Source organism: Gopherus flavomarginatus, chromosome 9, assembly GCF_025201925.1.
Source record: "Gopherus flavomarginatus isolate rGopFla2 chromosome 9, rGopFla2.mat.asm, whole genome shotgun sequence".
Lineage (NCBI taxonomy): Eukaryota > Metazoa > Chordata > Testudines > Testudinidae > Gopherus > Gopherus flavomarginatus.
In genome coordinates this window covers 12393141-12418857 of record NC_066625.1, presented here as the reverse complement: position 1 = coordinate 12418857, position 25717 = coordinate 12393141, and the positions used below count along the sequence as shown (strand labels likewise).

Genomic DNA, 25717 nt, shown 5'->3' with positions numbered 1-25717 from the left:
TTTATGGAGGGGATGGTATGATGGGATAACCTAATTTTGGCAATTAATTGATCTTTGACTATTAGCGGTAAATATGCCCAATGGCCTGTGATAGGATGTTAGATCGGATAGATCTGAGTTACTACAGAGAATTCTTTCCTGGGTGTCTGGCTGGTGAGTCTTGCCAACATGCTCAGGGTTTAGCTGATTGCCATATTTGGGGCCGGGAAGGAATTTTCCTCCGGGGCAGATTGGTAGAGGCCCTGGGGGTTTTTCGCCTTTCTCTGCAGCGCGGGGCATGGGTCACTTGCTGGAGGATTCTCTGCACCTTGAAGAGGTGCACTTTAAACCATGATTTGAGGACTTCAGTGGCTCAGACACAGGTTTGATACAGGAGTGGGTTGGTGACATTCTGTGGCCTGCGTTGTGCAGGAGGTCAGACTAGACGATCATAATAGTCCCTTCTGACCTTAAAGTCTATGAGTCTATGGTGTTTGGGATGGGATGGATGGGGACTGGGGAGTTCTGAGGTCAGTTCCTGGCACCTGACGCTGACTCCCTGGCTGAGCTCGGACTAGTCACAGATTTTCATCTGCAAAATGGGGATATGAGCTCTTCCTTTGTCTCTCTTGAGTCTACCTAGATTATAAAATGTTCAGGGCAGGAACCCTCTCTCACTTTGGGTATTGGCCAGTGCCTATCACAATAGACCCCCCAATCTCAACTGGTGCTACTGGAATACCTCTGATGCAATGTTGTTGTAGCCATGTTGGCCCCAGCATATTAGATAGACAAGGTGGGGGAGGTAATATCTTTTATTGGATCAACTTCTGTTGATGAGAAAGGCAAGATATTACCTCACCCACCTTCTCTTTCTACTACTCCTAATAAGTGTTGTTGTTTTAATCTTGCAAAATCCCATTCAAGTGAATGGACATGCTCTGTACTAAATTAAATGTGCTTTTGCTGACACTCGGTCATATTGCACTGATGATACCAATGGCCTAAATTTTCAAAAGTGGCTAGTGATTTTGGGAGCCTCAATTGTTAGGGTGTCCATCTTGAAACACTCTAAAAGGGTTGATTTGCAAGGGGCTGGGGCTGAGCAGTTTCTGAAAATCAGGCTCCTTTTAGATGTCTCAGATTGGACATCCAAAACCACTAATCACTGTTGAAAATGTAGGCCATTGCATAAACCCAGTAAGATAGCTGCTGACCAATACACGTGATAAATAATTAAAATGGGACATACATACAGAGCTGGTCCCTTTCTTCGATGAGGCTGAAGACAGAGAAACATTTTTATTACCTCCCTGCCCTGCCTATCTACTGCTATTCGTATATTAAGAAGTTGGAACAGGGGATCTTCTCTAAGAATGGAACATGGCCATGGCCATGAACTGCAGAGTTTGGTTTCAGAATTGAGCACATCCAAAGTTCTGAGGTGCTCATATCTAGGATTTTGTGTCAGGCCTTTTTTTAAAAACACTGCAAGACCAAGGCCTAATGAGCAGCATTAGGGATAGATTATTATTTTCTGTATTAATCATATATTTATTACAATAGTGCCTTAAGACCAACCAAGAATGGGGGCCCCTTATAGACACTGTACAAAACACAGAGTAGTAGACAGTCCCTTCCCTGAGTGGCTTAACCTCAACCTGCCCCTGTCCTCTGAGATCCCATAAATAAAGGGTCACTCCATTCATAACTGTAAATATCTTGGCTTTGAGTGGGGACCATTTTATGGTTTGTTCATTAGTACAAAAAGTACCAAATCTCTCCCACTTAATCTACTTGGTATATGCAGTCTAAATTCTGACCATGGGTACTTGCATGCAACTCATGCTGGGCTGAATGAGAACTGTGCACAGATATCAGAGGGCGAACTCAGAGGCTCTACAAATACTGCCAAACCCTATTGATCAAAGCTATGACTATTGTCTCTATTAATCCCAGAGTAGCAGACTCTCCATATCCTCGATAGCATTTTGTTTAGATTTCTATGAGTCTCTTCTGTGTAAGTGCCTATCACGCGGGCAATGATGCATGAGTTTTGAAATGTGGGGTTATGTTTTGTAATGGACAAAAAAAAATCCATAAAAAAGGGGATATTGGAGTGTCTGAATATATCTTTCAGATCTTGAAAAGAGTGAACCAGATTCTGTTCCCAGCTGCAGTGGTATTCATTTGGAGCAGCTCCATGGACTTCAGTACAATTACTCTGAATTTACACTGGTGTAATTGAGAGCAGAATTTGGCCTGGTAATTTCAGTTATGAAATTCCTAACTGGGTGGATGAAGGCACTCAAAGGTCTCCGAGCCACAGATCAAGGCAAATAGCACGTCATAATATGTTAAACAAACAATGATAATACAAACCGCAGGAAAATAGAGAGAGGAGGAAGGAAAAATACATTCCCTGCCTGGGAAACTGTTGGATATTTAGAACCTGAGAAGACATAGCTTAGAGGGGAGGGGATTTCCTAGGCTCAGCTCCCCATTACCCCTACAAATAAATTGCTGCTTGATGGTCTGCTTGCCATGAGTTTATCGTATTTTGCGTGGTGCTTTCGTGAATGATTTCTAGCTGGTGAAATACTCACTCAGAGGCAGGAAAATGAGAGTTAAAATGGAAATCATAGATGTTAGACATGGGGAAAATACCTTGTCACCGTATTAAGAGAACTGCACAGTAAGAAATATTTGTTGCATTCTCATATTTTAGGATGATTAGAAACATATATATGAGATAGGTAATTTCTTTCCTGTAAGCCTTTCAGTCAATAATAGTTATGAATGAGAGAGTACGTTCCTGATTTATAGGGGTACATTGAATGCAAGAATCAGTTAAAGTCATGTTACTGGAAAGCCACTGACTCTGCTCCGGCTGTTTATTCGCTGTTTGGGTAATAAGTTAAGACAATGAGGAAGCGTGCTGTGCTATTTGGCAGTGAAATGAATCCCTAAGGAGATCAGTACAATATTGTTTACTGGCGGGGAGCCTCATGTGCTGAAGGGTCAGGGTTTTGCAATTCTGTAGAGAATCAGGTAAACAGAAAGTCCTTGTTTTAACACTGGCTTCATTGCAAGAAAATATGACGAGGATCATTAGTGCAAGGGCCATCATTATCCTCCAGTCAGATTAGTTTTCTCTATCTTTTGAGGCAGAAAGTCTGGCGAAAATAATGGCAGGTTCCTGTTAAATCAGATACAGTCAAATAATAGTGATACCAGCAAGACCGAGATTTGCAAGATTTAGTTCTGAAGGGAAGAGAAATTATAGTTCTGAGCCTGCTTGCAGCTACGCCAGCCGTATGGTTAGGTGGCTTGCTATGCAGATAAACAGGCCAGAATAAAAGGGCTGTGCAGGAAGAGATGGCAAGAAAAATAGGAACTAATCAGCAGAGGCAGCCACTGTAATAATGCACTAAACATGGAAAATTGCATTATATTAGCTCCTCTTTCTCAGTGTATATGTGAGACACAAAATCATCAGTCGACAATTCACGGTAGCAATGCAACACTGCAGACTTTCACGGCTTCGTTTTCGCCAGGGAAAGAGTTCACGATGCTAAAGGGAAAAAGGCATCTTCTTGCCCTTTGGAGTGGTCAAAGCAGGACCTGATAAATGAGCATATCCCACTGAGTTCTACAATGTGACGTGAGGAATAGGTCAGTCTGCCTGCCTATCTTGGATGCTTCTACAGCTCCAATCATCCTAGTGCTGAGGTGTTAATGTGTCCTGTGACTTCATTTTAGGGGGGAAGAAAAAATGGGTGCATTGCAGTTTTTTTTTAATAGCATGCAAATTTGTTTGGAAATTGGGTACGGCCCTCTGACTCCCAGCAAACTGCCAGTGCAGCCCGGGTGTTGCAAGATTCAGGAATCCTGCTGACATTTGTATGGGATTAGATTAGTTGCCTCTAATAAAGACAATAATACCAGAAGGGAAAAGAGCCAAATTTATACAAATGTAGAAGAAAATTTAAAAAGAAAGAAAGCAAAATCAGAATAAAAAACATCCAAAAGTCAATATTAAAAATCCTATTTCTCTCCACTGTTTCGATCAGCTCCTCCAACCATGATCAGTACATAAATCTGTCCGCAGCTACAGGATGTTGGAAAGTTACTGAGAGACTGCTGCATACTCACAAGCACTGGGTGTGAAAGGAAGGATGCGGCTTCAGGTACAAACTGTTATGTGTTGTCCAATTCTACGTTCCTCGTCTCCGAGAAACAAAGCCTGTTAGTTGCAACAACAACAAAAAGAGGCTGTTCATAGCAGCATGAACAAACGCTGAAGAGAATCTCTAAAACTGGCTCATACAACATGTAAGCAAACGTGGTCACTCTTCATGGGGATGACAATGGGCCCTTGAAAATACCTAGGAAGCACTTTGACCAGTACTGCTCCAATGAGAACAGAGCTGATCTTTCTTCTGTATATTGATAAATGCAAAGTAATGCATATTGGAAAACATAATCCCAACTATACAATACAATATGATGGGGTCTAAATTAGCTGTTACCACTCAAGAAAGAGATCTTGGAGTGATTGTGGATAGTTCTCTGAAAACATCTGCTCAATGTGCAGCGACAGTCAAAAAAGCAAACAGAATGGTAGGAAAGGGATAGACAAGAAGACAGACAATATCATAATGCCTCTATATAAATCCATGGTACACCCACACCTTGAATACTGTGTGCAGATCTGGACACCCCATCTCAAAAAAGATATATTGGCATTGGAAAAGGTACAGAAAAGGGCAACTAAAATGATTAGGGGTATGGAACAGCATCTGTATGAGGAGAGATTAAAAAGACTGGGTCTTTGCAGCTTGGAAAAGAGAGAACTAAAGGGGGATATGATAGAGGTCTATAAAATCTTGACTGGAGTAGAGAAAATGAATAAGGGAAGTGATATTTATTCCTTCACAGAACACAAGAACTAGGGGTCACCCAATGATATTAACAGGCAGCAGGTTTAAAGCAAACAAATGGAAGTACTTTTTCACACAACGCACAGTCAACCTGTGGAACTCTTGGCCTTCACAACATCTCCTGGAAAAAAAGTAAACAGGGTTCAAAAAAGAACTAGATAAGTTCATGGGGGATAGATCCATCAATGGCTGTTTGCCAGGATTGGCAGGGATGCAACACCATGCTTTGAGTGTCCCTATTCTCTGTTTGCCAGAAGCTGGGAGTGGATGACAGGGGGTGAGTCATTTGATTGCCTGTTCAGTTCATTCCCTCTGAAGCACCTGGCATTGGCCATTGTTGGAAGACAGGATACTGGGCTAGATGGACCATTGGTCTGACCCAATATGGCCATTCTTATGTATCTGTCATTTCTGAATGACAATATAAACTAATGGCAACATTTTCATAAGCGTTCAATATTGGCCTAATCTGCCCCAGTTGAATTTATGGTAGAACTCCCATTGATGACAATAGAGGCAGAATTGCATAGAGTGTAGACCAGGAGGGACCATTGTGCTTGTCTAGGAGGAGCTGAGGTAGAGCAAGGCTGACCATTTCTGAAAATTCCATTCTAGACCAATGCCTGATACTACTTTACCTTTACTCCCTGCCGCATCATTATCATTGCACATTCCCTGCCATTACCACCTTCCTGAGGTCAAATGGAACATCCCATCTAAAATTGCTGCCCCTCTGACCTAGAAACCACTTACAGTTTCTGGTAAAGGTTAAACGGACAGAGCTATGCATGCCGCTCTCACTGAACTACATTTTCAAACACAGGTGCCTAAAGCTGGCATTTTCAAAAGGGACTTAAATGAGTTAGATGCCTTAAAACTCACACGGACTCTCCAGGACCTTTAAAATCACAGCTTAGATTCACATAGAGGCACCTAAATAAAAGCATCCCATTTCTTCGGAAGAGCTGAGCATTCAGCTTGAACTGGGAGCTGCAGTGACCTTTCAGAACCATTTGGCTTTCCTGTAGGTACCCAAATATGGATTTTGGGTCCAGCTTTAAGGTTCTATCTTTGAATGTTTTTGGCCACTAACTCCTGCAAGAAACCCCCACAATGATATTTGGATGATGCCTATGATCTGCCTCATCTCTCGGAGATAGGTAACATAAGGCAAACTGGCACCTCAGCAAATATCACAAGCTGGGAATGGTGTCTCCTCAGCCTTATAATACAGTCATACCGGTTTGCTTAAAACAAACAAACGTATTTCTGTACTGACCAGGACTCTGTCTCGTGAACTCTTTACTTTCCCTTCCCTAATCAGCTAGGTGGGCCCCAGACTGAACTAACAGCTTCAAGCTGCTTTATTCCCTGAAGATGGTCAGAACTGCTAATTGAAATGTCAAAGAGATTCAGGTTTCTCTTAGACAAATTTTACCTGGTTTTGTGTGTGTGTTTGTTTTTTTATCTCTCAGACAAATGGTTTGTAGGTAATGTGTAATGCTTTAGTTTGTTTCCTTTATGCTTCCCTGTCGGTCTGTCTGTGGGAACACTCATACGGTGGAACTCCCATATCTGAAAGTAATTTTCACTGAGCAGTATCACTCTAAACTGGAGATCACTATCACTGACAGGAATTGTGATCTGGTCATTGAAATGCATTGAAACACTCCTGGACTTTCTATAAACAGAGTTCCCTATATCTGCATCTACTCTAAGTGGATTCCACTGGTTGGCCCCATTTTCAAACCTGAGCTGCTTAGTAGGACATGTAAATCCCACATATAGAAACCCAAATTAACACCTAGATAAGTAAAGTGTTCTTCCCTGAGTGCTGAATTTCAGCATCCAGTTGTGGGATTTGAACATCTTATTAAGATATCCTTGTTTGAAAATTGGTGGAGGAGGCTACGAGTGTCCGTAACGTATAATACATGGCTCTGAACCAAATTTATAGATTAATTTGGGGAAACATTGGGGGTTTGAAATCCATCTGTGGATTTTGCTGCTTGAAATCAACTCCAACACAGCCCCATAGATACACACAGGTGCATGAAGAATTCATGATGGTGAGCAGCGAAACAGGCTCTTTGTTTTAGTGAGTGGGGCAGTTGGCAGAACTTGAAAGGAAATGGGTTAAGCTGAAAGGGGGCTAAGCTTTGCCATGACACTCATAGACTTTAAAGCCAGGAGGGACCATTGCGATCTTCTAGTCTGACCTCCTGCACATTGCAGGCCACAGAACCTCTCTGACCCACTCCTGTAATAGACCCCTCACCCTGGCCTACATTACTAAAGTCCTCTAATCGTGATTTAAAGACAGAGAATCCGCCATTTACTCTACTTTAAACCTGCAAGGGACCCCTGCCCAAGGTTGCAGAGGAAGGCAATAAACCCCCAGGGTCTGCCAATCTGACCCAGGGGGAAATTCCTTCCCAATCCCAAATATGGTGAGTAGTTGGACCCTGAGCAGGTGGGCAGGACCCACCAACCAGAAACCTAGAAAAGAATTCTCTGTGGTAACTCAGAGCGCTCCTCATCTAGTGTCCCATCTCTGGCTGTTGGGGATTTTTGCTACTGGCAGCTGCTAATGGGCCACAAATCACAGGCAGTGCCATCATCCCCTCCCCTCCGTACGTTTATCAAGCTCAGCCTTTACGCCAGTTAGGTTTTTTTGCCCCCACTGCTCCTCTTGAAAGGCAGCTCCAGAACTTCACCCCTCTGATGGTTAGAAACCTTCCTGTAATTTCAAGCCCAAACAGTTTATAGCCATTTGTTCTTGTGTCAACATTAGCACTTAGCTTAAATAACTCCTCTCTTTCCCTGGTATTTATCCCTCTAATGTATTTACAGAGAGCAATTATATCTCCCCTCAGCCTTCATTTGGTTAGGCTAAACAAGCCAGGCTCTTTGAGTCTCCTCTCATTAAGCAGGTTTTCCATTCCTCAGATGCACCTCTTCCGGTTCGAATTCATCTTTCTTAAACCTGGGAGACCAGAATTGCACACAGTATTCCAGATGAGGTCTCACCAGTGCCTTGTATAATGGTGCTGGAAATACTTCTCCTGAGGTATTTGTTTAGGTGCTGGGCCTTGCATAAATTAACTTTAATCTCCATCTCATCCTGAATGCTGCTTCTTTCCTTGTTTTCTTTTGATTTATATGACTATAGAGCAGGGGTTCCCAAACTTGGTTCGCTGCTTGTTCAGGGTAAGCCCCTGGCGGACTCTGCTTGGCTTTTGGCAGTTCTTACTATATCCCTCCACTTTCTGATCTCCAAGAGGTAGCTCTCCTTACTGATCCCTCCCCTCTTCCATTCCTTGTAGACTTTCTGCTTTCTCTTAATCACCCGTTTGAGATGCTTGCTCATCCAGCTTGGTCTGCAACCCTTCCCCACACATTTTTTCCCTTGCTTGGGGTGATGGCTTCAGCTAGCTTCTGCAACTTTGACTTATAGTCATTCTAAGCCTCCTCCACATTCAGATCCTTGAGTTCTTCAGACCAGTTCACTTCCCTAGGTAAGTCCGATCATTTTTTAAAGTCTGCCCTTTTGAAATCAAGGACCCTAGGTGCAGACCACTTTTTGTTTACTCCTTACCCTGGCCTGTCGCCTTCCAGTTGCCTCTCGGTTTACATGTGTGGCTCATCCTACCATGTTTCGTTTTAGTGTGATTTGGAAGGAGAGCATGTTGGCTGTGTACAGAGGAGATTTTTTTTTCTTTGGGGAGGGGGCTTTCCCCCAGCGACTACATAAAGTAATCTCCTCACTGGTAATAAAGTTCTGAAATACATTATTTATTAATGTCTTCAATATGCAGGGGGGTGACTGTCTATGTGGATGTTTCTTTACAGTTTATGGATATGTATGTGCATAATTTCTGAGAGCATGAGAAGGGGGAATTAGAGCTGGAATAATGAGCAATACTTTCATTGTTCCCCACAAGAGAGGGGCATGTTTACTGCCTCTGGGTTTGATCTGCTCTTCAGATCTCTCCCACTGTTCCCCTCTGTAATAGCCACAGGACAGTGATGGTCCATCACCAGGTATTTCATCCATGACGTGTTCTCCTCACAGCACTTTTACCCCTTATACTTTAAGGGTACGTCCACACTGCCACAGCGAGTCTCAGAGCCCGGGTCAACTGACTCGGGCTCACACTAGAGGGTAAAAATAGCTGTGTGAACATTCCTGCTTGGGCTGGAGCCCAGGCTGTGAAACCTGGTGAGGTGGGCAGGTCCCAGAGCCTGGGCTCCTGCCTGAGCCTGAACACGTACACTGCTATTTTTAGCCCTATAGCACAAGACCCATGAGCCCAAGTCAGTTGACCCAGGGTCTGAGACTCTCTGTTGCAGGGTGGTTTCTTTCAGCATAGATGGACCTTAGACAGCCAGAGCTGGTTTTAGTTTTCTCCATCCAAACCTCTTATGAGCAGTAGCAGAGCACACACAACCTCTTTAATTAAATGTGGCATGATGAAATGCCAGTGACAAAAAGCAGCAAGACAGTTTGTATGCCACCAGATGTTGTGATGTCAGGGTCTGGCCACCCTTAATCGCCACCGCCACCAGATTTCACCTTCCATTGGTTACCATTCTTGCTGTCTGTGTACACACAGGGGCACATTTTCAGCCCCGGCACACCTGGTTTGGCGCACTTTGCTTCATGTGTGCACCAGCTAGAATACACAAGTGTAGGTGTGCATCAGACACGCACACGGAAACCTCTTGTTTGCATACACAAATTAGATGCAATCAGTTGCCGATCCAAAAGTGGAATTACTAAAATGGAGACCAGGACTGAGCGTTCCAATGCCCTTTAATGTTCCAATTTATAATCCTCTCCTTAATTATCCAGTGAAAAGCTCAATAAAACAAATCATTATAATTTCATACTTATATTCCCTGACTTTTTCAGTTTACTTAAGAATGCAAGAGCCTTTAAAGAGCTCTTTCTCACTCGGGATCACTTTCAAATGGATCATGCTTATAAAATGGATTTATGCTCCTATCTTGTGTTTTTATCACAATTTTCCTTGCCAGTTTTGCTAATTACCCAAGATGTTTTGTTTAAACAAGTGCTGTCTCCCTTGCCCTCCATCTTCTCCTAGATAATCCAGCTGTGAAGTCATAAGGCTGAGTTTGTGACATTCCCATAGCAACTGACTGTGATGTCACAAACAGGGGATTACAACTTTGCCAGAGGATCAAAGCAAAGACAAGGGGGCTGGGAGGATGAAACTCTTTTTTATTCTCAAGCAGATATATTGAAATAAGGAGTGAGAAAGGGAGAGAACTGAGAATTCTGAAAGTTTCTGGGAAAATAAATTGCTCTTTTAATGTTCCTCTTTCACATAAATTAGACCAATAAATGGCTCTATGTGAGGCCCAGGAAAAAGATCTTATATTCCATTCAAACCAGCTGTTAATTTCATCAGGTGGCGGAATCCGTCTAGATCTCTTGTCACCTGAGAGCTACTGGGAGTTTTTCATGAATACAGGTGACAAGGTCTCCTGGATTCCAGTGTATCAGGAATGCAGGATCAAACTCATAGACCCCTTTGTCTGAGCATCTCCAAGCACTTTTTAAAAACAATATAATTACACCTCCTAATACCCCTGGATAAGCAGGCTTGGCAGAATTTTATTTTTTGTTTTTTATAATTTAATATCGATTTATTTTTAAGCATTTTTAATGTTTTTAGTAGTTTTCACTGTTGTGCAAAATCCGGGGGTTTAAGCAGTTTTTATTTTTATCCATTTAAATTGTCACCATTGCAGGAAATCATAGGAGTGGTCAGACAATAGTGAGTGTCCTGCAGTATTCCTTTAATTACAGCAGACCTTGAGATTCAAAAAGTTAAAGCCTTATACCTGTTGAAACACAAATTGTCAACATCACATGTCAAACTACGCCAAGTAAATATCCTTAAATCACACAGTAGTAAGTCCTCAAGCAACATGTTTCTTACTTTGCCTATCTTCAAATTTCAATGATTATTGATGGACATTTTTGTGCGTGTGTGGTGAAATCAGCATTTACGGACATTTGACAATACAAATCTAATCCTTCCAAGGCTCTGGATAAGCAGTGTGGTCTCTGCTTTACAGAGGAGGTAAATTGAGGCACGGGATGGGAAAATGACTTTCCTGAGGTTTATCTATCTTTGGTATTTTCAGGTCTCCAGTCACTGCATTATCCAGGCATGTCACATAGATTTAAGATAAGCATAGCAAAGAATGAACTGGAAGAGTGGCAGTGAATGGGAGTTAAGCCCCCTATTGCTATTGAAAAGCTCCCCTTGCTTCTTACCCGTAGTGATCTCAGGATGGTATGTCTATACTGCCATAAAACACCCACGGCTGGCCCATGTCAGCTGACTGAGGGTCATGGGGATTGGGCTGCGGAGCTATCAAGCAGCAGTGTAGATGCTGGGGCTTGGGGTGGAGCCTGGATAGCTACACTCCAATTTCATAGCCCTGCAGCCTGACTTTGTGAGCCCTAGTCAGCTGACATGGGCCAGGCACGGGTGTTTTACTGCAGTGGTGACGTACTCATAGTGACACGTCAGCCTGCTGTAGAGAAGCAGCATGGTCCTGGGGTAGGGCACTGGACTGGCACTCAGGAGATCTGGGTTCCGCTCTGCCCCTGACCTGCTGTGTGACCCAAGGGAAGTCACCTACCTCCTCTGTTCCTCATCCTTCCTTGTTTAAGTTGCCTATTTAGATTGTAAATTCTTTAGGGCAGGGACTGTCTCTTTCTATGTATTTGTACAGTACCTAGCACAGCGGGCTCCTGATATTGCTTGGGAGTGCTGTAGTATTAATAATAAACATAAGAATCTAGGAGTTACAATCTCCATTCCCCTGATCTAACCACTTATTCACATAGTCCCATCTCCTAATGTGAACAAATATATTCATTCCTTGCTTTCTTTAGTGTTTGTCTTATATTATAGTATTAAAAATAATGTAATGTCATATACACATTCCCAGCTGACATGAAAATAACTTTAGGACAATACCTCATTTCACACTTCAGGACAAATCAGGAGAGAAAGAATGAATCTAGCAACTAAGAAACACAAATTAAGTGAGACATCTAAAATGACAGCCCCCAAACTTACATAAAAATCAGTTATTTGGCTTCCCCGTGTAACTTCTTTAGCAGGCAATAGAGAATCAAGCAGACAGCAGAATCAATCCTTTTATTTTATTTTTTCTAAGTTAGGAATAAAAACAATATTTCAAAGCCAGCAGCGTCTCACTCAAGCAGTAATGGGGAAAAATAGACACCGCAGCAGAACTTATTGTCCTGTCTCACAGCTTCTCAGATCATAACTTCTAAGCTGGATTCAACAGAAATAAATGTTCGTTAGTTCCAATGGTGGCTTTTGGAAACACAGCTAATGGAACAAAACTAAAAAAATTGTTACAACATTTTGACAAGCGCTTAAATATTTAATGCTATGCACAGTGAAACCCAATGGCTGGGAGTTCATAGAACGCTTGCAGGAAGCTGTGCCCTTTGTTAGGAAGAAATAGAGTCCCCTTGTGTACATAGGGTGAAAATTAAGCAAATGATATTTGAGCTACTCGTTAGTAAACAAGCACTCCAGGCATTGTGAGTTAAAAGGACTGAGAACTGAAAGTGCATCCCTTCAGCCCACTGCTGTAGTTAAACAGCAGAGCTAGCGCTTTCTGTTGATTCATGTGTCTCTCGCTGTGTCTGTACGGCCACTGGTTTGAAATAGAGGGAGCAATCACCCACATTCTGTTGCATATTGGATACTGTAGAAGAAAAGAACCTGTGAGAGCATTCCAGTTCTTAGGAGGAGACACTTGGGTGGGTGCCGTACACTAGCTGATGAGAGGGCTGAGGAAAATTCATAACACTGTACACCACAGAGACAGAGGAGATGAAGGGACTACAGTGATTAAATAGGATCTGCTGAAATCCTTCCAAAGCAGGCTTAAGAATTAAGAGCCAACAATGTCATATTGAGGGTCATTCTCCATAGGATTCCTCAGGCCCACTGTCCAGAGTTTTGTGCCAATGCTGCTTGGTCATCCCATTTTAGACCCCTCTGGGGAGGAAGAATTGTGACACCAGCAGAGGCCAGTCTGGCTTTGTGCAATGGATCTTTCACTCTTCCCCTGCTAAGGCAAATCTCAGACCTCAGAAACAGAATCCCAGAAAAGGTCATTGGCCTGAGGGGAGGGGATGAACTGTCGGTGTATGTTTCACATTTGCTTTGAATTCAGGCATTGTTGGAAATGCAATGACAGGGAGAAGGTGGTGAATAAAGGAGTCAATAAATGCAGCTGCTTCCATTTAAGTCCCATTCATACCAGAAGGTGGGTGTTTCTGTAGCCCTGCCAGTAAGAACAGACTATCAGCAACAGTGATGAAGAAGTGTATATCAATAACATCATGTGACTTGGAAGGTGTACAGTGTCTATTCGGAGAGACAAGTCATCCAGATCCTACTATTATCTCTTTGCTTTGCCGGAGCACTTAGAGGCCCCAGCCCCATTGTGCTAGCCATTGTACACTTAGATAACAAAGTGGTGATCCTTTCCCCAGTGATGGAGTGTCCACCCCAAACAAGGCCTGAAGGGATAAATTAGTCCACTTAACCTATAGGCTACACCCAGAGGACAGCCAGTGAGTGTTATGGTCTAATTGGCTGATGAAGTACAGCTGTGGGAGGAGCTGGGCCAGGTTTATAAAGCCAGGAAGCTGGCAACAGAAGGGGGCTGCAGGGAAGTAGTCTGCAGTTATTCCCTGGAAGATGTATATGAGGCTACAGAGTTTATAATCTGTAGTTAGAGGATGGAGTCTGAGCTGGTACAACCAGAGAGTAGGAGGAACCAGAAGGAGTCCAGAAAGGAGCAACAGGGTCTGAGTAAAAACAGCCCTCCGTTGCCAAGTATAATGTGCCTGGACTAGAACCAGGAGAAATGGACGGGCCTGGGTTCCCCTACCAACCGCCGGGGAAGTGGTACCATTAGGGCAGTGCCAGAGAAGACTGCCTGAGACTATTCGTGTGGAAGGACTTTGATACACCCGGAGGAGGAAACCGCATAGTGACCGGGCCAGAGGGCAGAGTCATGAAGAGGAGGCTGCAGTTCCTGGAATGGGGGGCGAGGGGGCATAAAGAGAGGGAAAGATGGAGTGCCACTGCCAGAAGGGGCATCAGCTGAGAGAGGGCTAATCCCCACTCCCCAGAGCCACCAAGAGGCTGCTCTGTCCAGGGGTGAGTACAGCTTTCTGATACAGCCCTGAAAAGCGTACAATATAAGACTAGCTATAACAAGAGATGAGAGGGAACACGGCACTGATAAGACAGTTGTGATCAGCAGGATAAGCAGTGGTTACAGCAAACCAGCCACTTACCATCAGTGGGTTGTTTGGAGGTATCAAGGCAGAGCTGAGGAGAGATTTGAGAGGAGGACAGCATTGTGGCTCTGCAAATATTTGATGGGGAACAACTCCCATGCATACATGTGTTGTAATGATTTTGTTTGTTTCAATATGTGTCTTGTTGTCTCTTTCTCCATGTGAATGAATGGTCTCCAAATCAGTCCTTTACCTGTTTGACTCTTAGTGCTCAGCTCTGACCCAACTCTGCTCCCACTGCTATGCTATTTCATCTCTGCTCCAGCTGTAAACTCCTCTGGGCAAGGACTGTGTCTTCACATAAGTGTGCACAGTGCCTAGTTCAATCCTGAATGTAGCTTATGGGAGCTACTGCAAAAGAATAATATTTATGTATCATGTCTGCATTGCAAACAGCCATGCACACGTATGGTATTGCAGTAACAAATAATTCCTGCATTTGAAAAGAGTGCTGGGAGAGGACATGTCGCAAGCATCAGGAGGGATGTACCTGGAGGATAGACAGATGCCATGTATGAAGTCCGCAACTGTTGCAGACTGTCTGCCATCACTTAGTCCCTTTGATCCTTCCAGTAACCAAGCCAACCAGCTCGAGAAGCAAGCTTGATTCCTTTCATGCCCGCGGCAGAGAGACAAAAGCCAGCAGAAAATGATCTTTTCCCTCATGCCTATTACAGACCAAGGGCTTCGTCTTTCAAGACAGACAAACTCCTGAGCATGTGAGGTCTCATTGCAAATGACGTGCTTCTCTCTCTGATCTGAGTCTCTCTGTGGAATTTTTCTCACTGCAGCCAGGAAGCAGTGGTCACAGCGGGGAGACTTTCACAGATCATTAGAGCTGAGTGTCTGACTTCACAAAGCCATCAACCCCAATCAAAGCAATTTAAAAGGGAAAGTTTCCTTTAATCATCAGCAGGCACTCACATTTGTTAGCGTTGCCAAATCTGTGGAGAATCACACACATAGACCCCTACGCACATAGGGAAAGGAAGCTTAATTAGAGCTTGGTAATGAAATGAAATAGCTCCTTAGCCCTTCCATTATTTATTTGTAGGTCCAGCAGCGGGGTCAGCAGGGTCATCACCGTTAGCTCCGTGCTTCATTACCACTATCATGTCTCAGCCTACAGGGGGATGTGAAGAAGGAGGCCTTTGGTTTACCGTCTCTTCAGGTGAAAGTGAGTGGATGCGGGATCCTACCTTACTGGACAGAGCCCACAGAAGGTTAAGAAGCTCCTCTTTCACAACCCTGAGTCTCAGAGTAGAAGATGATGTATACAAAGTTTATAAACTGACTAATCACTGGAGCTCATCTTTGGCTAATGCCTCTGGAGCACTAAGTGGAAACATTCTTCTGAGCAGAGGCAGCCAATCACTATGACCTGATTACTGGAGAAGGTGTCAGAGAATCCTAGTTACTACATAAGACCTCTACTCCACCAATCCTCCCAGAGCTAGCAAGTCACCTGAAATCTGTGAGATGTGCTTTGCCTTTCCCTCCCTCAGCTAGCTGCCATATGCTCAAACATATGTGAAAACAAGCTCCTGTGTTCACAGTACCTACTCATACATACAATCACCGAGTACTGACTCATTCACACAGAGCCAGGCCCGTGTGCGCATGCACACACAGACTGAGTGTATCCACATCCAACTGCCTCTGAAAACATTAGGTACATGTACAAAATGCACCCGCATCCATAACTGACAATACACACATAGCTACAATACATATAATGCATAGTCACTACCATATATGTACACAGTAATGATATGCATATAAAACATATGAACATGCGATATATTCAAATACAGACATGAAAAACACTCATACGGTTGCCAACATGCACCTGCATGCCAGGCCACGAAACATGTCTTTCTGCACACACAACAGCCAAAATGCACATGTGTGGGCACACACACAAATACATACTTAATATGTATTTGCCATGTACTTGCATACAAGAAACAAGAGCTGGTTAAAAGATGACATTTTTAAAAGCATGTATTAATTTATTCATGCAAGCGAGTGAGTGAGACGCTTCTAAATTTCCCCTTAAATTTTTTGGATTTTCAGTGTGGGCAGAAATGTTTAGTTTTTCAAAATCCACCAACAGAATTTTTTTACCAAAAAAACCTGAAAATGTTTAGAAAAATTCCAGGTTTTGTTTTGTCCCTGAAAAGCCATGTTTTGGTCTTTTCAACAAAAAAATGTTGATCAGCTCTGCTAGAAACCTATACACATGGATGGACACACACACGCACACGCACACACACACGCATGTGTGCCTGTGTATTACATACACACATGCTTGTACATATATATGCAGTTACCAGGGCCAGCTCCAGCTTTTTTGCCGCCCCAAGCAGTGAAGAAAAAAAGAAAAAAAAAACCCAATTGAGCTGCCGCTGAAGTTCTGCCGAGGAAGAAACGGAGTGAAGGACCCGCTGCCCAATTTCTGCCGGAGGCTAAAGTAGAGTGCTTGAGCTGCTACCAAATACCTGAACACGCTTCCCCTTTCTATAGGCCACCCCAGGCACCTGCTTTCTTCGCTGGTGCCTGCAGCCGGCCTGGCAGTTACAAAACCTACACACAACTGTCAAAAAAGCTTACGTTACCAATGACAGGAAAGTTGCAATGAAGTTCTGCTATTAACACGCAACAGCCCAGGGAATGCAGAGTTGAGGTGAAAGAGCCAGATTGCCATTCTGACCTTAGCTCAGGCCATTTAAGGGTGGAATGACACATGGGTGTAAATCAAGATGGGAGCGCATCCTACTGAATTTTCAGTTTGATCTCCGGTTTTTAGGGTCGGTCTTTCTTTCTCTTTTTCCCAGTCATGGTTGTCTAAGGAAACTACATAAAGGAAAGGGAGAAAAAACAGAGGAAACAAGCAAGTTGCAAGGAACTAGAGAGTTTCCTTTCGGAGCTGCCTTCATCGATTGGGTAAACATGAAATTATGGTCCTTGACTGGAACTGATCCTCTAGAGCCATGTTATTCGGCTGGAGAGAGGTGTTTATCTCTGCTTTTCAATGTAGATTATTTTTATGATGGATAGTAATAGCTTCTTTGGCGGTGTTAGGGTTTGTTATGTCAGGATTTATTTAGGCACAAAGTAATTGGACCACATTGCAGGCGTATAACTGGCACCATTTCAGTCTGCTAAAGTGAAATACAAGAGGCCATTTCACTTTTAGTTTTCCCTGTTGCTGATTCTGAGGCAGCGTCTCTCCAACAGGCCAAGCCTACCAAGATGGTGTCTCTTCGCTGTCTCAGGGCTGGATCTTCCAAACAGGTTTTCACAGGTTCCCTCGCGGATGTTGCAGTAGGTTTAGAAGCAGGAGGCTCCTCAGGGTGTGTTTGTGCTACCAACACCACAGTGACACAGCTGCAGCTGTGCCGCTGTAGTGCAAAGACTTACTACAGCAAGGGAAGGGGGGTTTCCCATCACTGTAATAAATCCATTCCCTCTTCTGTCAACTTAGTAGTGTCTACAGGGGGGCTTAGGTTGGCTTAACGATGTCTCTCAGGGTCTCAGATCCTAGCAAGCTCCCCTTTCTGGCCACCTGCCAGGACTGCTCTGAATGGAATCCCAGCCTCTGTGCTTGAGACCCTGGGGAGTTTCAGGCTCCTGGAGTGTGGCCAGAGTCCAGCCACTCCCCCAGTCTCGGGGTCCCTAGATACACTATCAGGGCACAGGCCGTGTATTTGTAGTCTCACCCACATGAAGTGTCAGAACCCACCTCCAGCCACTTAGCCCCTCTGGGCACAGTGCTGACCCTTCACACACCCCGGTCTTAAATACCTCCCTCTCCCAGAACTCCACCCCTAAGGAGGGAAGTTTCTGGTTGACAGTGTAACCCCCTTAGGGGCACACAGCAGTTGTGAAGCTGTCCAAACACACCCATGTTGCCAGGCTAGCACCTTTATGCTCCTCTGTATTTAATCACATAAAGCACAGGAGAGCACAGATCACAGAAAACAATCAAACATGCTAAATGCAAAGCCTGTCACTAGCTCACCCTTCCTTTGGGAGATCCTCTGTGTTCCATCAGGCAAGCAGAATCCTCCAACCTTGCCAAACCTGTCCCTGCAGCAGCTTCCCGCCTCTTTTCTGGTCCAAAATGGCTCCCCCCTGCAGTTACTTCCTCCCTTTATAGACTGCTGCTGGGGTCACTGGCTTCTTTTGTCTCCTCCCTCCCCCCCGATGATGTTCCATTACCTTACCTCCAACCCCCCTCTCCCTTCAGACCAGAGGAGGAAGTGTTTTCTCCCAGCTAGAGCAAAACCATTGTCCAAAGGTGTTTAATTTTGAATAGACCATCACTGAGTACTGATGGCTCACCATTTTGTCTGGCCTGGCAGAGACATGACGCAACCCTGTTAACTAAAAATGGGTCCACATAGATATAGACTTTCCACAACACAGTAATTTCATGATACAAGTTCATAAAACCATCTACAGAAGCCATACAGATAAGACCACCTCCCGCAAGTCATCAAACCCAGGAAGGCATATAAAGGACTATATTGGTCAAGGATCTATCTATAAGAAGCAAGAGACCCTCACAAATGGGTGTTGGGGAGGACTCAGGGGGATTGATCACAGCTTTGAAGGAGGAACCCAAATGCCCAGAAGATCTTTGAGGAAGCAAGAGAGTTTACAGCACCAGGAGATGCACATGAGCAATATGCTGTGTCAGCACTGAGGTATCATGTTGAGCTGGATTTATTGGTTCAGATGAAGAATAACCAGTTGGCCACTGTCTTTGGTGCTGAATGAATTGCTGGAGCCAAATAAGAATCGGGAAATATTAACATCCAGGTATGCATCTTGCGTCAAGAGCTGCACCTTTTGTCACATCAAGTCATTTTGTATTAGGAAAACGCTTAGTGGCATCTGTAACTCCTACAAGCCTTCAGAGATGCAGAAACTTTGGAACTGCTCCCCTGTGTCCTCAGATACAGGGATTTCTGGAACCAGTCCTCACAGTCAAATATTTTTTCCCCCTTTTAGACACCACAGACAGACAAAATGAAAAGCTGATTTTAAACCAGTCAGTGTTGAAGCAGGTGGTTGGTGCCAAGTAGGATTGAGTTGATAGGTCGGATGGCAGCAGGGGTGCATTAATCAGTGCCATGAAAAATTCTCCAGAAGTTAGGATTGGTATAAGCCAAATCTTCCTGGACTTGAGGAGGCAAGTGAGAAGATGGCTCAGATCCTTTGGCTGAAAGGTTTGCATATGCCAAATAATAATAACGGTAACTCTCCCATACACAGAGGGAAGGCTCATCTGTGAAGGACATTTTGGAACATATTTCTCAGCCAGCCTCCAAATTTGCATGCTCACTTTTGCGCACACAGCTGATTATTCCTTCAAAAGTGATAGATACAACGTATGCCACCTTGGATTTCACGAAAGCTCCTGGGTGCATGGCGCAGAGAGAGGCGCAGGCACTTTTGTGGATGAAGTCAGGTGAGGTGCTGGTGAGCACCCTTAACTCCCATTGGCTTCTGGGAGAGGTTGAGAGTGATCAGCACCTCAGAGGATCAGATGTGAAGTGAAAAACACAAAAACCAGACTTAGCTCCAGAGAAGAGACTTCTTTTAGCCTAGTGGAACCAGTCCCACGTGAAAGAACTGGACAATTGCATTGGGGGGGAGGAGTGTGCAATGTGTAATGTTGTTGTTGTTGTTATAATTTGCATTGCTGTAACACCTAGAAGCCCCCGTCACAAACCAGGAACCCACTGTGCTAGGTTCTGTACCAGTCCAGAACAGAAAGATGGAATGACGACGGCCGTAACGTCATGCTGTGATTGCTTTGTACTGTTCCGGTGATGCAAAAAGATTGCACACCCTGCTGGGCTGGCCAATTAAAGCAAGAGCAATGCCACTTGGCATTAGTTGACACCTGCGGCATGTTGCTGGAGTGGCACGAAGCAGTGGGAGCCTGTGATGGAACCAGGCCCTTTGTGTGTATCTGTGAGGGAGTGATGTTACCATCAAGTGACTGGGCTTACTGAGAAGACCAGGGGCCTTCCGTTAGAGAGAGCTAATAGAGTTCTCCTTTAGTGGGTGGGAGTAGACGCTGTGGCCTTGGAGTGGACCAGCCTTCTAGTTCCAGCTCCCCAAGTATGTGTGACCTGGCTTCAGAGCCAGCAGCTCCCAGCTAGACTCAGCTACTATCAGCGGCTCCAATCAGTGTGATTCCAAGAGCAGGGATTCTCCGGGGGCAATGGCAGGAAGAAGAACGCAGCGTGCAGCAGCTGCACATTCCATTAATTTAATGAGGGTGGTTGTTTTTTTCTTTCTTTCTTTCTTTTTTTACAAGGCAGATGGTAAAATAGCTATTTTCCATTGCCTAATAAATACCAACAGAAAGGCAGAAAATGTGCAATCTCGCCGAGCCTTTTCTGAAGCCTCCCCCCATTTACACATTCCCCATTCTCTGCTGGGAGCTTTGGGTGGGGAGGCGGGGCGGGATGCCTAAGACATGTCTGAGACTGAGGAGAGGCCCTGGACAGTGATGCCGCAGCCTCCCGTGATTGGCTAGAGCCTCCACCTCCCGCTGGGAGAGCTGCACTCTGGCAGCCCCTCGCAGATCCAATTCTCACTTCATCTGATTGCGGTAATAACAACTTGCATAGATTTCCTGCCTCAACCTGAAATCTTCCAGCTCTGCAATGCAAATAATATAATGTGTGATGAGGAGGACGATGACGAGGATAATAATAATAATGATGATGCCTTTATTCAATGAATGAGTGAATCAAGCAAGCAAAAATAAATGGCATTCAGGGCCTGAAAAGCAATGGGAAGAGAAATCAGGAGGACATGCTGGAGGAAGGGGGCCTTGGGGGAGGGTAATCTTTAGCAATGGGATCTGCTAGGGAGAAGCAAAATGTCCACCTGTTCTCCAAGGAGCTCCCCATCCTCACAGGTTTATTACAGCCATGCACACACATTTTCCTTTCCCTTTGCTGCGCTCCACTGGCTGGGCTGCCCCTCTGTGTGTCTGGAGAGCTGGCAGGGCCCGTTGTCTGCCTGCCTTCATTTTGCCCTCCTGTTGTACCACCTGTTGTGTGCTCTTTGGACACGTGTCCGAGAGTGCTGGGATTTAGGGCTATCCAGAGATGGGTTGATAGCCACCTTTCATCTCCTGTCTGTGCATTCATCCATAAATCTCCAGAAATCAAACTTACTCTTCTCTGTGATGCGATTGGCAACCATCGGGTGGTCTTTCAATCTTTCTATCCCCTTCTTTTCCCCCAATTGCTTTCCTTGTCTACATATCCTGCCCTCTCTCTTTTACTCCTCTGCATCTCTCTATCTCTCTCTCTCCTTTCCACCTCCTCCGTTCTCTTCCTCCTCTTCTCCCCTCTCCTCAATTTCTAGATGCGGGTCATTTTGGTCTTGCACTCCCAGTTGCTGCTGCTGCCGCGAGTAGTAGTTTCTCTGAAATCCCGGCTCACAATAGCTGGCTAATATAGTAATTCCACTGGAGTCCTTTTAAAGACCTAAAGCCTTGGCAGGCAGGAACACTCTCCTTTTAACTTGGTTTCCTCTTTATCAGGGATTCATTTCAGACAGGATTTCCTCGTGCACAGCTCTGCCACTCTCTGTTGGCAGAAAAAGGATTAATTCCTTAAACAGGTGAATACATTTTACAGCTCTGATGAGCAGGATGTATTTCCCACTTCCTGCAGGTACTTGGGGGATTTAATCATGTAACACGGTGCTCCTTTTTGTCAAGTGTGTCTTTGAAAGCGTTGCATTGTTCTCCTGTATCTGCACAGAGATCTCCCAATGCCTTATTTTTTACCCAGCAGGTTATTCCCATGAAACTTCTGCAGTTTCTAAGGGATTTCCCCACTCTAGAGGCATGTTGTGCCTGGATTTGAGCTGAAGTTCTGGTTTCTCAGTCAGCACTGGGCTGGAGTCTGATCTATTAAATCTTTTCCCCGCAATACCATAGGTGCTGTGCTCTGAAGAAAATGCACTCCCAGCCCTGCACAAAGGTGTGGGGAAACCGTGCAAGGGTAATCCTTGCACATCTGTGAATGCAAGGACTGCTCCAAGTTGCTGCCTACAGCGGTGCAAGCCTCCATAGAGCGGGGAGGATCAGAGCCTTCCTCTGCACTGGCTAACAGAACTGATCCTGGGTGGTGGGGAGTGTACACTCCACCCTTTCCAGGGAAGGTGTGGTTGCCCCACCCTCACCACCTAGCTCCCTGCGGGATTGTGCCTGCTTATAGCACAGTACTAACACAACCCATGGAGCTGCCAGGTCAAGGGGCAGGCACACTGGGGGGCAGGATGGGGGCTGCATGCATTGCCCCTGCCTGGGCTGTATCTGGTCTGGGGATAAGCAGACCTCTCCTCTGCACCTGCTCTGGCATCTTTCATTAGCATTACATACACTACGAAAAAGAGAGGTGCTCTTGGCCTTGTCTGACAGTGACTGGTTGGACTTGTATTGTATTTAGCCCGAAACAGTGATAGACCTTCCCGGCATCCTCTCTGCTAGGTGACACCAATGCCTCTACAGCCTCTCTGCCACCCTACTGCAGGTGCAGAGGACGGCTGTGACCATATGGATGTTGGAGTAGATCCTGGCTCCCTTGTGGAGGTGTGTAAGCATTCAGGGAGCCCTACGCAAGGGCAGCTGAAAGCCCATTGCTCCCACTCTTTTAGCGCAATGCTGGGGTGCTAGAGCCAATAGCCATACAACAGGGGGGAAGGTGGGCATATGGCTCTGCCCCCTTTCTACACCAGCTGAGCATTGGCTGTCACTCTGGAGGAGAGCAGGCTGGACCATTTTGAAGGGTGCTGCAGTTTCTGCCCCTGCATATGTTCCCCTGGTGCCTTCAGAGGCATTAGAATGTCTGCAGCTGCTGGTGATAAGGTTCTGCTCAAGTGGTCTTCAAAGCCCCATTGTGGTCCTTATTTCTCTGCGGGATCATCAGATTCATGCTTAGCAGGCAATATTAGCTGTAGGGTGCTGGTTCTTTGCTATGGGGCAAAGGGTGGAGCAGCCTTGGTAATATAGTTTCCTTGCTTTTGCACTGAGTGCAACGGCAGTGGGCAGGCCAGGTGGCATATCTGGCAGTGCATTCTTTTTTGCTTTGAGTGCCATGGCAAAGGATGGCATTAATGGGGTAGGCTTGGCTTGCAGCCCTTTTGGCTGGGCAGATCAGATCTGGACTAGAATTTCTTTGCTAGATCGCCGGTTTCAGAAACAATAAGAACAGTTTTGATGGAGTAAAGAATCTCAAAGCACTTCACAAACATTTAACTGAGTTGCCCAGCTCTTTTGTCTAACGGGGATAGTGCTATTTCCATTGGACAGCGCAGAAAACTCTGGGACAAAGAAGCAACATGGCTTGCCCAAAGTCATTATTGGGACTAGACTCCAGGTTTCCTGACACTCAGTTCTGTGCTTTACGCACTTATTGGTTATTCCAGGAGTGCCTAGAGGCCCCAGCTAAGATCGAGGCTCTTTGTGCTGCACACACATAGTCAGATACAGTCCCTGCCCCCAAGAGCTCGTATTTCTAAGGACACAATCCACAGCCCTATGAAGTCAATGGAAAGACTCACACTGAGTTTGCAGGAGGGGCAAACGTTCTGGGCAGAACCTTGGCCCAAAGAAGGCTGTGTCTTGCTCCAGTCTGCTGGCGGGTGGGCAAGGGTCTGTTTTGGTGCATGGTTTAGCAGAAATTTTGCAAGTGTTGGGCCAGATCCATTGGGGTTAATGGGGCTATGTCTATTTACTGTAGCTAAGGATCTGGCCCACAGATCCATATAATACATTGGAGCTTTGTAATTCCACTAACAAATCACACCAACTTGTATTTGGGAACTACTGCAGGTGTGGAGACAACAAATTTTTATTCAGGGGGGAAGCTAGAGTTAAAAATTAATAGAATAACAGCTGTTGAACATACCTTTAAGGAGTAGCTTTGTGCCATGGTTACATTTGCCCACTTTTAATAAAGTGAAATAAATGAGCTATTCCAAACTTGGTGCTTACATTATTTACTAATGCAATTTCTTAATTTTGGAGCGGTGTGGTGTCTAAATCTTCCCCAAGTCTCCAACTGTCTCTAAGCCCATATACTGTGTGCCATAAGTCTCCTCTGACTGCCCACTGAGCTGGTGGCTGGGACACTGGACTCTAATTTAATCCTCTATATGCTCCATTTCAGTGTTGGCAGCTCCAGAAGTGAGCACACCCGTACTGCCAAAATAAAAGCTTTTACCCTCAGTCACACCCCAGAACAAACCAATGAGGCCCAAACTTTGGGCATGTGTTGGTTGAGCAGGAAGCCTTAGTGGGAATTCCATCTGGTTACAGCTGATAGGCCTGCTGCTCTTTTGCAAAACTCAGCTATCTTACTATGTGGGATGCAGTGCAAGGAGCTTTCCTGAGGGTACTGATCCTTCAGGAGAAACTAATAGACATCAGTTGGCGGACTCTAATGGAGTCTACTGGAATATCCACTGGAGAACTAGCTTTCGCTCCCCACTGGAAGGGGAATCTTAAGGCTGCCTATGGATATGGTGGCATATTTTCTCTGTCTTTGTTGTGCCAAACAGATTGGCACTTTCAGGAAGATGGACCCAAGTGATATGAGACGTGTATGTGTGGAACACAGATACTTGTGTGTTTAATATTATTAGCCACATGAGCAGTATAACATCTGGTTTTCAATTTGCAAGTCAAGGTGCTGATCTTCATTCATAAATCCCCACATTGTCAGCTCCTGGCTGATCACCTCTCTCCCTCCATACCACTGAGTTCAGCATGGACACGTCTGTTAACAAGCCTGGGTATTTTACTGTGGGGGACTGAACACTCAATGTATTCTTCACGGAATTCACTTCCCCTTTTGGTCTAGCAAAACAAAAACAATTGTACGAGGCTAGAGGGCTCAGTGCAAGTCACATCTGTTTGCTCTGACTCTTGAGGTCAAATTACGGCTGTCATTCAAGGGAGACCATTTGGGCTGACAAGTTCTACTGTATTGTTGTATATATTGCACATGACTCCAGAGCATCTCTAATGGGCGCACTGCGATAAATATAGTCACAGCCAGGTCAGTGTCTGGGTCCTGGATAGCCTCCGTTCCTGACCATGTGCTTCCTTTAGCTCACTAGTGTGATAATAAGGGCTATCATGTTTTGGTTAATTAGGTTCTTGTTCACTTTCACAAGCTCTGCAAGACTGAGTGTTTGTAACACAGCAAACGCCAATTAGTTCTGGAAGCAGCACACACAGGCTTGAGCTTGCAGTTATTTCACTCCCCAAGGCAACATCAAGGAAACAAGGCTTGAAAATGGGTTGTTTTCATGGTCTGATGCAGAGTGCACAGCCTTTGCTGTGTCT

General features: G+C 44.9%; 1 protein-coding gene across 4 annotated transcripts in view; it reads left to right on the top strand.

Annotated features, from left to right (window-relative positions):
- The window catches only part of ELFN1 (extracellular leucine rich repeat and fibronectin type III domain containing 1), a 185152-nt gene that overhangs the window by 38008 nt on the left and 121427 nt on the right, over positions 1-25717 (top strand). The window contains exon 1 of one of the 4 annotated variants that reach the window (XM_050966311.1): positions 4122-4169. The exons of the other annotated variants lie outside the window; for them this stretch is intronic. The gene's annotated coding sequence lies outside the window, so the exon portion shown is untranslated. Of the gene's footprint in view, positions 1-4121; positions 4170-25717 lie in introns of those variants that run through there. 4 annotated transcript variants of the gene reach the window in all.